The sequence below is a fragment of the Jaculus jaculus genome, chromosome 4 (genome assembly GCF_020740685.1).
Source record: "Jaculus jaculus isolate mJacJac1 chromosome 4, mJacJac1.mat.Y.cur, whole genome shotgun sequence".
Lineage (NCBI taxonomy): Eukaryota > Metazoa > Chordata > Mammalia > Rodentia > Dipodidae > Jaculus > Jaculus jaculus.
In genome coordinates, this window is record NC_059105.1 from 108,325,693 (window position 1) to 108,342,733 (window position 17,041).

A 17,041-nucleotide genomic window follows, 5' to 3' on the forward strand; every position below is an offset into this window, starting at 1 on the left:
GACGAAAAGTGTGTGTGTGGGGGGAGTACGTGAGTGCATAAATGTGTGAGCATGTGAGTGTGTGACCATATACATGACTGTGCACATATGTGACTGTGTGCACATTACACATACAAGTATGTGTGTACTCCCCACATAAATGTGCATGTGAGCTTTTGTATGTGTACAAAGGCATGTGAGAGTGTTACTGTGGCTAAGTGTGGGTAAATGTGTGAGTTTGTGATTGGAGGCACATTGCTGTCATTAAGGTTAACTTTTCGTCAGCTAGGAGTGCACCCTCCAAGGAGAATTCAGTTCAGTTGTACACTAATGAGACCGTGGATTTCACATGTGGCTGGCTGTTACAGCCATCTCCTGCAAGTTCCCCAACTCTCTAAAAACCACACAAAGCTGATTCTAAAGCAATATTTGCATGTCAGTTCAGAGGATGTTTACCGTGTATTACAAAACCACATTTTATACTTTTAACAGCTTTCTTGAGGTCTAATTGACATTACATTTTACAAATTTTAAGCAATAAAAGTTGATAATCTTGATATGTTTATACAATCAAGAAGCCATCAACACAAAGAAAAGTCATGTCCATCATGTTCTGAAAGCCTTTAGTGAGCCTCTGCAGCAGCTAGAAGGTGGCATGACAGAATAAGAACTAGACCTCAGGGACATAAATGCCCTAACCCTCTGGAACCTGTGACTGCTACCTCCCATGGTGACAGGGGTGGTTGAAGATGTGATTCAGCTAAAGGGTGTTGAGACGGGGAGATTATTTTGGGTTACCCATATGGGCCCCAAGTGTAATCATACAAGCTTTTAAAGGAGGGAGACTTGACCATAGGCAGGAGAAAAGATGTGTGACCCTGGACGGAGGGAGATGCTAAGGTTGGTGTACCTATTGACTTGGAAGGACATGAAGAAACCAAAGAGTATAGAATACAGAGGAAAATGCAAGGCAATGGCTTCTCCCCTCCAGCTTGCAGAGGGAACTCAATCCACCTACTCTGTGATTTTAAACCATGGAAGACTCACTTCAGCTTTTGGCTTCCAGAACTATTGGAATACACACTTCTGTTGCTTTAAGCCATTATACTCACAGTGACTTTTTTTTCAGCAGTCTGATAAAATCAATTTCTGAAACTTATCTGAAACAAAAATTAATAGAAATTAGACTTCCAGTTAAGATGGCAGCTTACGTACCAGCCAAAGGAGCCTGGGGGGGGGAGGGAAGGCCAAAAAAAACTCAGCAAAACACACACTTTTAGTAAAAAGTGAGGTGGATAGGAAATTGAAACGGCAGTGGAGAAGTAGAAGAGATCCAGAGCATCCAGAGCCCACACAGGCCTGCAAAAGCGGCCCCGGCAGGTCCACTGACCACAGTGGTGGCAGCGCAACAGAAAGCCGCCAGGCTCAGCTCAAGCAGCAGGAAAAGCCAAGTGAGGGGAGCTTCCACTCACACTGGAGCTCTCTGCAACTCAAGAAATGTGAAGGGAGAGTGGTAGTGAGCAACGGAGGAGCATATCACAAGGTAGAAGAACACGTGGAACAGCAAGAGAACTAGAGCAGCTGTGGCTCCCGCCCCTCCCCCACCACTGAAGCCCAGCTCCAGAGAACAGAGCAGAAGTCTTGGGACCCCGCCACGCCAACTTGAGCGAACAGCAGGACCCAAGCAGGAGCAGGGTCCCGCAGCAACATCAGTGGCTGTGGCACCAGCAGCAGTGGCCCAGCAGTGGCAGATCCAGTAGCAGCAGCAGTTGCTGATCCAGCAGCAGCAGCGGAGGATCCAGCAGTGGCAGCTAAAGCAGCAGCAGCAGTGGCAGCAGCAACAGTGGACCCAGCAGAGGTGACAGACCCAGCAGCGGCAGCTTTAGCAGCAGTGGCGGTTCCAGCAGCGGAGGTGCTGATCTGCAGGGCCACAGTTGCCAGGCACAGTTTGCCCTGCAGGAAAAGCCAGTGCGCAGCTCCAGAAATCAGAACAGCAGCCCAACGACCCAGCCAGCAACTTGACTGAGACCAAAATCATCCAAAAAGAAAACTGGGACTGATTGCACCAGGGAAGGGTCTCACTTGGTCACAAGCTGACTTGGATCCCTCAACAGACCAGAAACCTTAACCTCTTTGTTGCTAGAGGATCTGGTTGTTATAATAACTACTCTTGCATAAATATTCAGTGCTGTTTTTGATTGAATGTGTATAGTGTTTAGTTAAATTTTAGGATCTACCTGTATTTTATTCCACTTAGCTTACTTGAATACTCCCATAGCAGGGAAACTCAACCCCTACGAACACCTTTGTAGATACTCTGAGAGCCTTAAGAGCCACACCTAAAACCTATATATGATATACAAGATATATAACACCTAAAACCTATATATGATATATAAGATATATAACATCAAATCAATTGATACAGCTAAGAATACCTAGCTAGCTTGAAAATCCAAGCAACAACTTAATCCAAGATGCAAAAATATATACATTATAACACAAGAAACACTAAAAAGCAAGATGATATAAATCCACCCAACAGTATTAATGCATCAGAAATGACCACCAGTGAGAACGAGATAGAAAAAATGCCTAAGAAAGCCTTCAAAAGAATGATTGTAAATATGTTCAAAGAAGTCAGGGAACAAATCAAAGGAGTCAAAGAGGAACTCAAAGAGAAAATCAAAGGAATCAAAGAAGATGCAGGACACCAATTTCATGAATAAAGAAGGCAATAAAAGACATAAAAAGGAAATAGAAATAATAAAGAAAAACCAGTCAGAATTACTAGCAATGAAGAACACAGTTAATGAAATAAAAAACTCTGTAGAAAATCTCACCAGTGGAATGGACAAAGGTGAGGACAGAATATCTAAGCTAGAAGACCAGGTGGCAGATCTAATACAGTCCAACAAAGAGAAAGACAAACTTATAGAAAAGTATGAGTGGGAATTTCAAGATATTCAGGACACTATGAAAAGATCAAATATAAGAATTCAGGTTATAGAAGAAGGAGAAGAATTCCACATCAAAGGCATAATAGGTGTCTTCAACAAAATTATAGAAGAAAATTTCCCCCAAATTGGGAAAGAGGTACCAATGCAGATACAGGAAGCCTTTAGAACCCCAGCCAGACAAAACCTGGAAAGAACCTCTCCTTGTCATATTATAGTCAAACTACCAAACACACAAACCAAGGAAAAAATGTTGAAAGCAGTTAGAGAGAAAAATCAAGTTACCTACAAAGGCAACTCCATCAGGATTACAGCAGATTATTCAACACAAACTTTAAAAGCCAGAAGGGCTTGGAGTGATGTATTCCAATTTCTGAAAGATAACAACTGTCAACCAAGGTTACTTTATCTTGCAAAGCTATCCATTCAAATAGACGGAGAAATGAGGACATTCCATGACAAAAGCAGGTTAAAGGAGTATTTGAAGACAAAACCAGCTCTACATAAAATACTTGATAGGTTCCTCCATGTTGAAGGAAAAGCACACATATAAGGAACCTGGAAAAAACAAGCAATACTCAAATACTAGTTAACACAAGAAAGCAAAGGTAGAACTGGAACCACACACACAAAAAAATGGCAAACATAAATACACACCTTTCAATAATATCTCTTAATATCAATGGCCTCAATACCCCAACAAAAAGACATAGGTTTACAGACTGGGTTAGAAAGCAGGATCCTACAATTTGTTGTCTCCAAAACTCACCTTTCTACAAAGGATAGACATTATCTTAGGGTAAAAGGTTGGAAAATGGTGTTTCAAGCAAATGGGCCTAGAAAAGAAGCAGGGGTTGCTATCCTAATATATAACAAGGTAGACTTCAGTCCAATGTTGATCAAGAAAGATAAGGGAAGATATTGATTAAGGGCACACTCCAACAGGAGAACATTACAATCCTAAACATATATGCAACTAACATGGGGGCTCCCAAATTCATCAAACAAACACTATTAGAACTAAGGTCACAGATAACACCAAACACAGTGGTAGTGGGTGACTTCAACACCCCACTCTCATCAATTGACAGGTCATACCAGGAAAAAATAAACAGAGAGGCATCTGGACTAAATGAGGTCATAGAAGGAATGGACCAAACAGATATATACAGGACATTTCACCTAAATAATGCAGCATATACATTCTTTTCAGCAGCACATGGAACATTCTCTAAAATAGACTATATATTAGGACACAAAGCAAATCTTAACAAATTCAGGAAAATTGAAGTAATTCCTTGCATTCTTTCTGACCACAATGGAATTAAACTACAAATCAGTAGCAAGAAAGGCTATAGAGCATACACAAAATCATGGAAACTAAACAATACACTACTATATGATGAATGGGTCAATAAAGAAATCAAGAAGGAAATCAAAAAATTTATAGAGTCAAACGATAATGAGAACACAACATATCAAAATCTCTGGGACACAATGAAGGCAGTTATAAGAAGTAAATTTATAGCCTTAAGTGTCTATATTAAGAAATTAGAAAGGTCTCAAGTAAATGACCTACAACTTCACCTTAAAGCCTTGGAAAAAGAAGAACAAGGCAAACCAAAAACCAGTAGATGGGAAAAAATAACTAAGATTAGGGCAGAAATTAATGAAATAGAAACAAAAAATCAATCCAAAGAATTAATGAAACAAAGAGTTGGTTCTTTGAAAGGATAAACAAGATTGATAAACCCTTAGCAAATCTGACCAAAAGAAAGAGAGAATAGACAAAAATTAATAAAATCAGAGATGAAAAAGGTAACATCACAATAGATTCCAAAGAAATTCAAAAAATCATAGGGACATACTATAAAAGCACATACTTCATAAAGTATGAAAATCTGAAAGAAATGGATAATTTCCTTGATTTATATTACCTACCTAAATTAAATCAAAATGAGATTAATCACTTAAATAGACCTATAACAAACATGGAGATCTGAACAGTTGTCAATAGTCTCCCAACTAAAAAAAGCCCAGGCCCAGATGGATTCACTGCTGAATTTTACCAGACCTTTAAGGAAGAACTAACACCATTGTTTCTTAAGCTCTTCCAGAAAATAGAAAAAGAAGGAATTCTACCAAACTCCTTCTATGAGGCCAGCATCACCCTGATACCAAAACCAGGCAAAGATAGAACAAAAAAAGAAAATTACACACCAATCTCCCTCATGAACATAGATGCAAAAATTCTCAACAAAATATTGGCAAACAGAATACAAGAGTATATCAGAAAGATCATTCACCCTGACCAAGTAGGCTTTATCCCAGAGATGCAGGGATGGTTCAATATATGCAAATCTATAAATGTAATACATTATATAAACGGTTGAAAGACAAAAATCACATGATCATCTCATTAGACGCAGAGAAAGCATTAGACAAAATGCAACATCCCTTCATGATAAAAGTCCTACAGAGACTGGGAATAGAAGGAACATATCTCAATATAATAAAAGCTATTTATGACAAGCCTACAGCCAACATATTACTAAATGGGGAAAAACTGGAAGCTCTTCTACTAAAATCAGGAACAAGCCAAGGGTGTCCACTGTCCCCACTTTTATTTAACATAGTTTTGGAAGGCTTAGCCATAGTAATAAGGCAAGAGACACACATAAAAGTGATATAAATTGGAAAGGAAGAGATCAAGTTATCATTATTTACAGATGACATGATTCTATACATAAAGGACCCCAAAGACTCTACTAGCAAATGGCTAGAGCTGATAAAAAACTACAGCCATGTAGCAGGATACAAAATAAATACACAGAAATCAGTAGCCTTCATATATGCTAACAACAAACACACAGAGGATGAAATTAGAGAATCACTCCCATTCACAATTGAATAAAAATAAATAAACAAATAAAGTACCTTGAAATAAACCTAACCAAGGAAGTAAAGAATCTCTACAATGAGAACTTTAAAACACTCAAGCAAGAAATTGCAGAAGACAAGTGGAGAAACATCCCTTGTTCCTGGATTGGAAGAATCAATATTGTGAAAATGGCAATCTTACCAAAAGCAATCTATACATTTAATGCAATCCCTATCAAAATTCCAAAGGCATTCTTCATGGAAATAGAAAAAACAATCCAAAAATTCATTTGAAATCACAAAAATCCCTCGAATTTCTAAAATAATACTGAACAATAAAAATAAGGCTGGTGGTATCACCATATCTGATTTTTACCTATACTACAAAGCCATAGTAACAAAAACAGCATGGTACTGGCACAAAAACATTCATGTAGATCAGTGGAACAGAATAGAGGACCCAGATGGAAGCCCAGGTAGCTATAGCCACCAGATATTTGATAAAAATGCCAAAAATACTCATTGGAGAAAAGACAGCCTCTTCAGCAAATGGTGTTGGAAAAACTGGATATATATCTGCAGAAGGATGAAAATAGATCCTTCTCTCTTGCCATGCACAAGAATTAAGTCCAAATGGATTAAAGACCTTAACATCAGACCTGAAACTCTGAAACTGCTAGAGGAAAAAGTAGGGGAAACCCTTAAACATATTGGTCTTGGGAAAGACTTTCTGAATACAACCCCAATTGCTCAGGCAATATAACCACAGATTAATCACTGGGACCTAATGAAATTACAAAGATTTTGCACTGCCAAGGACACAGTGAAAAAAGCAAAGAGGCAACCTACAGAATTGGAAAAAATCTTCATCAGCTATATATCTGATAGAGGATTAATATCTAGGATATAGAAAGAACTCAAAAAGTTAAATAATAAGGAATCTAAGAAGCCAATCAAAAAATGGGCTTTGGAGCTAAATAGAGCATTCTCAAAGGAAGAAATACGAGTGGCATATAAGCATCTAAAAAATGTTCTATGTCACTAGTCATCAGGGAAATGCAGATTAAAACTACATTCTGATTCCGTCTCACTCCTGTCAGATTGGCCACATCATGAAAACAAATGATCATAAATGTTGGCGGGGATGTGGAAAAAGAGGAACCCTTCTACACTGCTGGTCGGAATGCAATCTGGTCCAGCCATTGTGGAAATCAGTGTGGAGGTTCCTAAAACAGCTAATGCTTTATCTACCATATGACCCAGCTATAGCACTCCTAGGCATTTATCTGAAGGAATCATCTCATTTCCTTAGAAGTATGTGCTCAACCATGTTTATTGCTGCTCAATTTATAATAGCTGGGAAATTGAACCAGCCTAGATGTCCCTCAACTGATGAATGGATAATGAAGATGTGGCACATTTATTCAATGGAGTTCTACTCAGTGGTAAAGAAAAATGAAGTTATGAAATTTGCAGAAAAATGGATGGATCTGGAAAGGATTATACTAAGTGAGGTAACCCAGGCCCAGAAAGCCAAGCGCCACATGTTCTCCCTCATATGTGGATCCTAGCTATAGATGATTGGGCTTCTGCATGAGAAGGAAAATACTTAGTAGGAGAGGCCAGTAAGTTAAAAAGGAGATATAAAGGGAAGAGAAAGGAAGGGAGGAGGGTACTTAATAGGTTGGTATTGTATATATGTAAGTACAATGATTGAGATGGGGTGGTAATATGATGGAGAATGGAATGTCAAAGGGTAAAATGGCGGGGGGGAGGGAGGAAGGGTATTACCATGGGATTTTTTTTATAATCATGGAAAATGTTAATAAAAATTAAATTAAAAAAAATTAATAGAAATTAAATTGGATCTGAAGACAAAATAGGCCGAATAGGTTTAGGGTCACTTGAGGTATTTAGCCAAGTAAGGGCAGTCCTTGTAAGCCCAGCACACTGACCTAACTTGGAAAATCATTATTTTTCTTTTTCTTTTCTTTTTTCTTTTTTTCTTTTCTTTCTTTCTTTCTTTCTTTCTTTCTTTCTTTCTTTCTTTCTTTCTTTCTTTCTTTTTTGAGGTAGGGTCTCACTCTAGCCCAGGCTGACCAGAAATTCACTATGTAGTCTCCGGATGGCCTCAAACTCATGGCGATCCTCCTACCTCTGACTTCCAATTGCTGGGATTAAAGGTGTGTGCCACCACACCTGGCTCAATCTCATTTTTTAATTGTTTTATAAGCCTTACATCAAGTACTTTTAAAATAGTGACAGGTGAGCCCAATAACCACTACCATTCTGGTTTATTTTTCTTCCAGTTATTTTTCACTCAAATGAATATTACTTTAGTGTTCAATTATGCACTAGTATCTGAATGTGGACCCATGAAGTTCACATGTTGAAAACTAACCACCACAGTAATAATACTCAGGAAGGTGGGCCTTTGGGATTAATTCCTGAAGGTGATGGCCCCTCGGGCAAGATTAATGTATGTGCACTACACTGTAGTGCTCTAACAAAGTACCACAGGCTGGGTCACTTACCAGGTGAAAAGACTTAGCTTATGGTGTAGAGGCCAAAAGTCCAAAGAGCATGACATTGGCTCTGGCGAGGGCCCCTGGCTATGTCACAACGCAGAGGAGAAACAGAAACAAAGCAGCCATGTGCAGACCAAATATGGAAGTGGTCTTGCTTTACAACAATCTACTCTTGAGGTACTACTCTAGTCCTGTGAGAGTTAAACATTCAAGAATCAGAACCAATACATTTATGAGAGAGACACCCCATGGCCCAACTGCTTCTCCCTACACCCCACTCTTAAAGTTTTAACACCTTTTTGCCTGTCACGTACCAAGCTTGCACACATGAACCTCAGGAGACAATGTGTAACTATATCCAAATATGGTGATGACCTCTAAGAGAGGTCCAAGGGAGCCTGCTTCTCCTCCCCACTATGTAAGAGTAGAGCAAGACATAGGTCTTACCTAAACACTGACTCTTGAAATGCCTGTAGAACTGTGTAAAATAAATGTTTGGGTTTCTTTTTATAAGATTCACAGTTTATGGAGTGTGTGTTATAGCACCCACAAGAACAAAGACATTGTGTTTTTATTGTCCATACAATGTCACACCATTTGTTTTACTCAATGATATTTTCTTCTTATTGTTTGGCAGTCTTCATAGTTATAGCTCAGTGCATAGATTGTACCACTAAATGAATAAGCCAGAATCCACCTGTTAGACATTTCCCTAATGTAAGTAAACCATTCAGTTAGTATCCTCTTGTATGTATGTTTTTCCATATTTAGAAATAGCACCTCAAGCTAAAATTTTATAGGTGAGGTAGACAAGGTGATGAAGTTTTTACTCTTTATATACAAGACCCTTATTTGGCATATGTGTGTGCATATGTATATGTGTGCATGTGTATTTGTGCATATACAAGTGTACATGTGTACATGTGTGTGAGCTTGTATGTGCAGATGTATGAGTGTGTGCATGAGTGTGTGCATATGCATGTGTGTGCACATGTGAGTGCTTGGGTGTGCAAATATATATGTTTGCATGTGTGTGCATATGTATCTGTATGTTCATGTGTGTACATGTGTCTATACACATTTACCTGTGCATATGTATGTTCTTATGCATGCGAGTATGTGTGTGCACAGGTGCACATGCTCGTGTATGCACATGTGTGTGAAGATCAGAGGTTAACTTTGGATTTCTCCCTCAATGGCTTTCTGCCTTACTTTTTGAGATAGTGTCTCTCAATGACCAAGGAGCTCATTGGTTTGGCTAGGCAAGCTACTCCCAACCCCACTCCTGTCCCTGCTTCCCCACTGTTGTGATTTTAAGGACATGCTGCCATGCCCAGCATTAACATGGGGGCTGGGACTCCAAACTCACGTCCCCAGGCTTGCATGGCAAGCACTTTATTGACTGAGCCATCTCCTCAAACTCTCAAAGTTCCTTTTGAAAAATAGATTATAATAACAATGAATATGTAAATTTCACTCTGAATAGAATTGTGTAGTTGATAAATACTTTAATTCAATACAGAATGACAAAGTCACTTTGTAGTTTAGCAGACTTTGACTACAAGTTATATTATTACTTCTGTTTCTCTCTTATGACATGGATCTTACATGACCCTTCACCTTCTTATTTCCCAGCAGCTACAAGGCAAGATCTTCCCATGCAGAGCCCCACCATGATAAACTGCCTGGCTGTGAGTCCACAGTAAGAGTGTCAAGTGACATGAACCGAAACCTCAAAAACCATGAGCCAAAACAAATATAAGTTCCTTTTAAGTTGATTTTCTCTGACATTTGTTCAGGTGGTAAAATCTGAATAACCACCCACCCCGTATTGTCTGTGTGATATTTGCATGTAGTTATGCAGGCTACACAATTGTTATTAACTCACTGGATACATTATCTAACAAATATGTTGAGCATTTTTCTATCAAAGTCTTCTGAATCTATCAGTTGCTTTCTTTTCTTGGGCTTTTCATAAAAGTATGAGTGCTCATAGTAAAACTTTCCTCTTAGCTGGGAATGGTGGCCCATGTCTTTAATCCCAGCATTTAAGAGGCAGAGGTAGACGGATCACCAAGAGTTTGAGGCCACCCTGAGACTCCATAGTGAATTCCAGGTCAGCCTGGGCTAGAGTGAGACCCTACCTTGAAAAACCAGAAAAAAAAAAAATTTGCCTCCTATAATCTGTATTATTTCTAATCGTAAGAAACTACTTTTTCCTCAGGATTTAAAAAGAGAGAAATTGAGAGAAAGAGAGAGAGATAGAGCGCACACACGCAAGAGATTGAGAACCAGGGCCTCTCGCAGCTGCAAACAAACTACAGATGTATGTGCCATGTGCCACTTCACACATTTTACTTTATGTAGTTACTGGAGAACTGAACCCTGGCTGGCAGTCTTTGAAACAAAGTACCTTAAACTGCTGAGCCATCACCCCAGATGTTCCAACATTTTGACAGGTATTCTCTTCATGTATTTAAGGTTCTTTTGTGTTTAGACAGTTATTACAATTTCTAGGCTCTCAAATGAAATCTGAAATAAGTGACAGCACATTCTGATTTCACTGACTCATCTCTGGGGATGGTCTGCTCCCTCCTCATCCTCTTTATTGTGTGTCCATGTCTATGCCTCCCCTGCTTTTGAGCATAGATGATGGCAGGAAAAGAAAGAGAAAGGCTTTGGGTGGGCTATCCCTTCCTTCAGCCTTCTTTGTACTCTCTAAAAGAGGTACTTGTGTTGGTCTAACTGTGTCAGAAAGCACTAGAACATTCTGGCACAGACTTTAGGTAGCAACACCAGCAGTTTCTAATTTAAGAACAGAGAGGTGCAGATGGCAGCAACAGCTGTGAGAGCCATGCCTGAAGCTTGTCTTGGTCCCTTTAGTTGAGAAGATTATTCCATCGGTTATAGTGGCTCTATACAGCCTCCACTGAGGCACAGATACAGTTGAGAACCCACCTGAGGTGCTCTGGCCCACAGGTGGTCCTTTAGTGCTCTTACCTTCCTGGAATATCTCAGGTCCCCAAGTGAGGAAAACTCCACCAGTCATAAAAAAAAAAGTCTTATAAATGACTGTTCTCTTAAAAGCTTTAAAAAGAACTTATCTCCCCATTTCTCTCAGAGTTTAATGACTACCCTGCCCTAGGACAGCATGAGAAATTAGGTGACATCTCAAGTCATTTTCAAGAAGTGACTTTAGGGTATGTAAAACCATTTGTCCACATTGGAGACAAGGAAGAAAGATACTAATTGGCTAAATGTGGGGGAAAGTCCACAAAGTTAGAAGGGTATTTTTTTTTTTTTTACTTAGTTCAGGAAATTATTTTTTCTTACTTTCAAAGATCTAAAAAGGTCTCAGCCTGCAGCTGTACTCATCTGTGCATGGATAATTAATGAGTTCCCAGCAGTAAAGCCCCTCCCTCCTTGCCTGGGACCAAAAGCATGTTCCCTAGGAGCAGTGGGAACTACAGCACTTAAAGGCAGACCTGAAAACACAGAAAAATAAAGATATTCTGCTACATGTCTAAGTGAGTACTCACTTCCTCAAATTGTTAGACACTCATCTCTACCATTCATTAAATAAGTCATGCCTTTTCTCATTGTTTTCTCATCTCTCTATGTAGAGAGGACCCTCTATATATCTCTATCTATCTATCTGTCTATCTATCTATGTTAGTATTTTTCTGAATTTTCAGTATTATATATGTTTGTGTATATGCATATGTATATGCAAATATATGTGTGAGATAGACCTCTCTCTTTCTCTCTGTATATGTGTGTGTGTGTGTTTTGAGGTAGGGTCCTCTGCAGTTCTGGAATTCACTATGAAGACTCAGGCTGGTATTGAACTCACAGTGATCCTCTTCCCTCTGCCTCCTTAGTGATGGAATTAAAGACATGGGCCACTATGCCCAACTTAATGTATATTTTTATTTTAACTGGAACATGGTACACATTTATCAGACATGTGAAATACTTCAATAGCTGCATACAACATATAATGATGGGGTCAGGCTGATGTATCCATCACTTCAAACTTTTATCATTTCTTCATGTTGCAAGCATTCAAAACCTTACTAATTAGCTACTTTGAAATACACAATTACTGCCAACCATCATTCCCTCACTGTGCCATATACAGAACAGTAGATGTTATTCTTGCTATCCAGTTGTACCTTAGTCCATGTTATCCACCCTCTTTCAAAACTTAATTTATTTTATTTTACTTATTTGCAAGGAGAGGAAGAGAAGAGAAGAGAAGAGAAGAGAAGAGAAGAGAAGAGAAGAGAAGAGAAGAGAAGAGAAGAGAAGAGAAGAGACTGACAGAGAGCATGAGCACGCCAGGACCCCCAACTGCTGCAAATAGACTCCAGATGCATGTACTTTGTGCATCTGGTCAGGAGTTTGTTAATCTTGTTTATTTCTTCAAAGAACCAGCTCTTTGTTTCATCAATTTCTAAAATTGTTTTCTTTGTTTCCAATTCATTAATTTCTGCTCTAATCTTATTATTTCTTTCTGTCTGGAGCTCATTGGGCTGTATTCTTCTTGCTTTTCCAGTGCCTTTAGGCGGACTGTCAGGTTATTTATTTAGGAGCTCACTCTCTTTGTAATGAAAGTATTTAGGGCTATGAATTTTCCCCTTATGATTGCCTTCATTGTGTCCCGTAAGTTTTGGTAGGTTGTGTTTTCATTATCATTCAATTCTATCAATTTTACAATTTCTTCTATGACCTATTCATTATTTAAAAATGTGTTGTTTAGTCTCCAGGAGCTGGTAGAGTTCTTGATGTGTCTCTTGTTAATTTCTTGCTTTAAAGCATTGTGATCTGACATGATACAGGAAGTTACTTCAATTTTCCTGACTTTATGAAGGCATGCTTTATGGCCTAGTACATGGTCAATTTTGGAGAAGGTTCAATGGGCTGCTGAGAAGAATGTGTATTTTGTAGAGTTGGGGTGGGAAGTTCTGTAGATATCTGTTAGGTCTAATTGATCTATGATGTTCTTAAGCTCTATTATTTTCCTGTTGATTTTCTGCTTGGATGATCTATTGATGATACTGGAATATTGAAGTTTACTATGATGGTGTTGGTGTTTATTTCTGTTTTATTATTGGGTATATTTTGTTATATAAACTGTGGTGCACCTGTGTTAGGCACATATATATTAATGATCATGATGTGCTCATGTTGGATCATTCCCTTGATGAATAACAAGTGGCCTTCTTTGTCCTTTTTGACTACTTTTGGTTTGAAGTCTATGTTATCAGATATTAATATAGCAACATCTGCTTGGTTTTTATTTCCATTTTCTTGGAATATCATTTTCCAACCTTTTACCTTAAGAAGGTATACCTGTCTTTAGTGGTGAGGTGGATTTCTTGAAGACAGCATTTATAAGGGTCCGTTTTTTTGGTCCATGCTGATAACCTGTGTCTTTTGATGGGTGAGTTAAAACCATTAATATTTAAGGTTATTACTGTGAAGTTTGAATTAATCCCCGCCATGATGAGGTGTTTTATGGGGTTTTCTGCTTTCTTGTGTTTTGTACTATTTTGATACTGGTCTATTTTTGTTATTGTGATCTTCTTCTTTTTGGCTCTTGAGATTGGTTGTTTGACTGTTCTGTGTGGAGTATTCCCTCAAGTATTCTCTGCAGGTTTGGCTTTGTGTTCATATACTCATAACATTGACTTTTTTCATGGAAAATTTTTCTTTCACCATCTATTACGAAGAATACTTTTGCTGGGTAGAGTAGCTTGGATTGGAAGCCATAGTTCTTCATACTTTGAAGTGTTCCATTGCAGACCCTTTTGGCTTTCTGCGTTTACATTGAGAAATCTTATGTAATTCTGATGGTATTGCTTTGTATGTGTGAATTGTTTCTGTCTTGGTGCTTTTAATACTCACTCTTTGTTTTCATTAAGAGTTTTTACTATGATGTGTCTTAGTTCTTTTGACCTGTCTGCTTGGTGTTTGGTGGGCTTTTTGTATCTGGATTGGTCTCTCATTTGAAAGATTCAGAAATTTTTCTTCAATAATTTTGTTGAGTATGTTCCCTATTCCTCTGGCTTGGATTTCCTCTCCTTCTGGTATACCCATGACCTGGATATTTGGTCAGTTTTGGGTGTCCCCCCATTCCCTCATATTCTGTTCACTTGATTTTTTGAACTTAGCAAAGATTTTGGCCTCCTGTTCAATTTCATCTGTCTTTTCTTCTAGGTCAGAGGTCTGTTTTTCACATGAGTAACACTGTTGGTGAGAGGTCCTAGAAGTGGTTTTTATAATTTCTATTTGATCTTTGTTTTCTGTTGTGGTATTTTGCATCATGTCCATCTCTTTTTTGAGGTTTGTTTTCAATTTGAGTTCTGATTTTCCTGGTGCTTTCTGGAGTTCATACTTATATTTGATAAAATCTTCATTAAGTTCAATCAACCTATTGTTGAGATCTCCCATTTCTTGACTTACCTTTAATTTCTTCATATTGCTTTAGAGAGTTCTAGCATTTTCTTCAATCAAGTTAAGCTTAATGTCAAAGATGAATGCTCTAGGAGATGATTCTGTTCAATTTTCATTGGTATGATTGTTCTTTGATAGTTTGCTTCTAGTTTAGCAATATTTTTGATCAGGGTCTCATTGGTTGGTGCGTTTTCATTTTGGGAATGAATTTCTGTTGTTTTTTATGGTTTCATTGGAGGCTTCTGTTATAGGACTAGGCATTCTTGGTGGAGATTTCTCAGTTTTCTGACTTACGTTGGCATTGTTGTCTACCCATTTTAGGAAGATTCTTTATTTTATTGAGGAGGAAGCAAGTTTTTGTCCTTTGACCCATGCACCCTCTGACTCAGGTGAACAGGAATGTTGTTATCCTGTGGCCAGTCAGGATACCAGAGAAAAAGGCCTGATTCCACAGCTCACCCAGGGCCAGACCTCCTCAAGGAAGGTATAATGTGACCTACCAGGACCAGGGGCTGGATGGAGCAAGGGAATAAGAATCTGGCCTACTTCATGCTGCACACTCTAGCACACAGAGCAGGATAGGGAACCCAGACCAGGGAGGTGGGAGGAGCCTATAAACAGGGGTCTGCATTACTCATTCCAGACAGGCCATGCCCACCTGCCTATACACTGTCCATGGAGGCAACCCAGCCTACATTAATATTTTAATGGCTGTTTGTGGTAGTTTGATTTAGGTGTCTCCCATAAACTTAGGTGTTCTGAATGCTAGGTTCCTGACTGATGGATAGTTGGGAATTAATGCCTCCTGGAGGCGGTGGATGGTTGGGGGTGGGCTTATGGGTATTGTAGCCAGTTTCCCCATGGCAGTGTTTGGCACACTCTTCTGTTGCTATTGTCCACCATATGTTGGCCAGGGAGTAAAGTCCAACCTCTGCTCATGTCATCATTTTCCCTGCCATCTTGGAGCTTCCCCTTGAGTCTGTAAGCCAAAATAAACAGTTTTGTTCTTCCCCAAAGCTGGTCTTTGTCAGTGATTTCTGCTAGCAATGTGAACCTGACTGAGACAGTAAGTTTGGTACTTAGGAGTGGGATTGCTGCTAGATACTTGACTATGGCTGTGGCCTTTTGGAGCTGATTGTAAAGAGGAATGTAGAAGGATTTGAAATCTTGGCCTAAGAGATACCTTGTAGTGCTATAAATACAGCTTGATGGACTATTCTGGACAGAGTTGAAAGACCTGAATACAATTAGAACTTGGACTGTGAGGACTCCCAGGTAAGATGGCAGCTTAGGAGCCATGCCAAACCAGCCAAGGGAGGGATTTAAGCAAAACCCCAGCAAAATATACTCTTCTTCTGAAAAGTGAATGAGTATAGGTTATTGTTAGACACAGCAGAGAAGCCGGAGAGACCAAGACCAACCAGAAAGGAGGAAATTGGCCAGAGTCCCACTGAGGCAATCACTGCCTATGATCCATTGTGCACCCACTCGGGACAGCCCTGTTGGGCATGCTGGGTGATGGTAGCAGCAGAGACCAAGCAACAAATTTTTCAACTCCATCAGTCTTCTTGCAAAGTTAAGAAATCTGAAGGAAAGGCAGCTGAGATCAGCTAAAAAGCTATTAAAAGTATGAGCAACTCCAGAAGTCTGAACTCTCCCATCCCCCACCATCAGAACCATGAACCTCCAGCATTTAGCACCCAGTGGTAGCACAGCCAGCAGAGCTGATCAGAGGTACAGCTGCACAGCACAACACGGAGGGATCTAGGCAGGCACTCAGCATTGGTGAGATTGGAAGCCACCCCAAAAGGTAACCAGGCTGGTTGACAAAAAAATAAAACAAAACAAACAACAACAACAATCACAACAAAAAACAGGTACACAGTCCTGCAAGAGCTAATCTCCCTTTTCTTGTCAGGGAAGGTTATGGGGTATATATTCTTGGTTGGCTTTAACATTTTCAAATAACCTGTATTTGGGAGTTGAATTTTATTGCCTTTGGTGATTTCATATATATAGGGCCTTTGTTTTTTGCTTCTGTCATTATTGGGGGCAAGGTCTGATTTAGATCCAGGTTGACCTGAAACCCAATTCGGAACAGAAATATCTACCTCCAAGCTGACAAGATTAAGGGTGTTGAACAACACACACCCTTAGGGATTTTGGCTTTATATGACTGTTTCTTTTAATCCCCACAATTTCATACATTGTGCTGGATTTTATTGATTGTGTATGTTA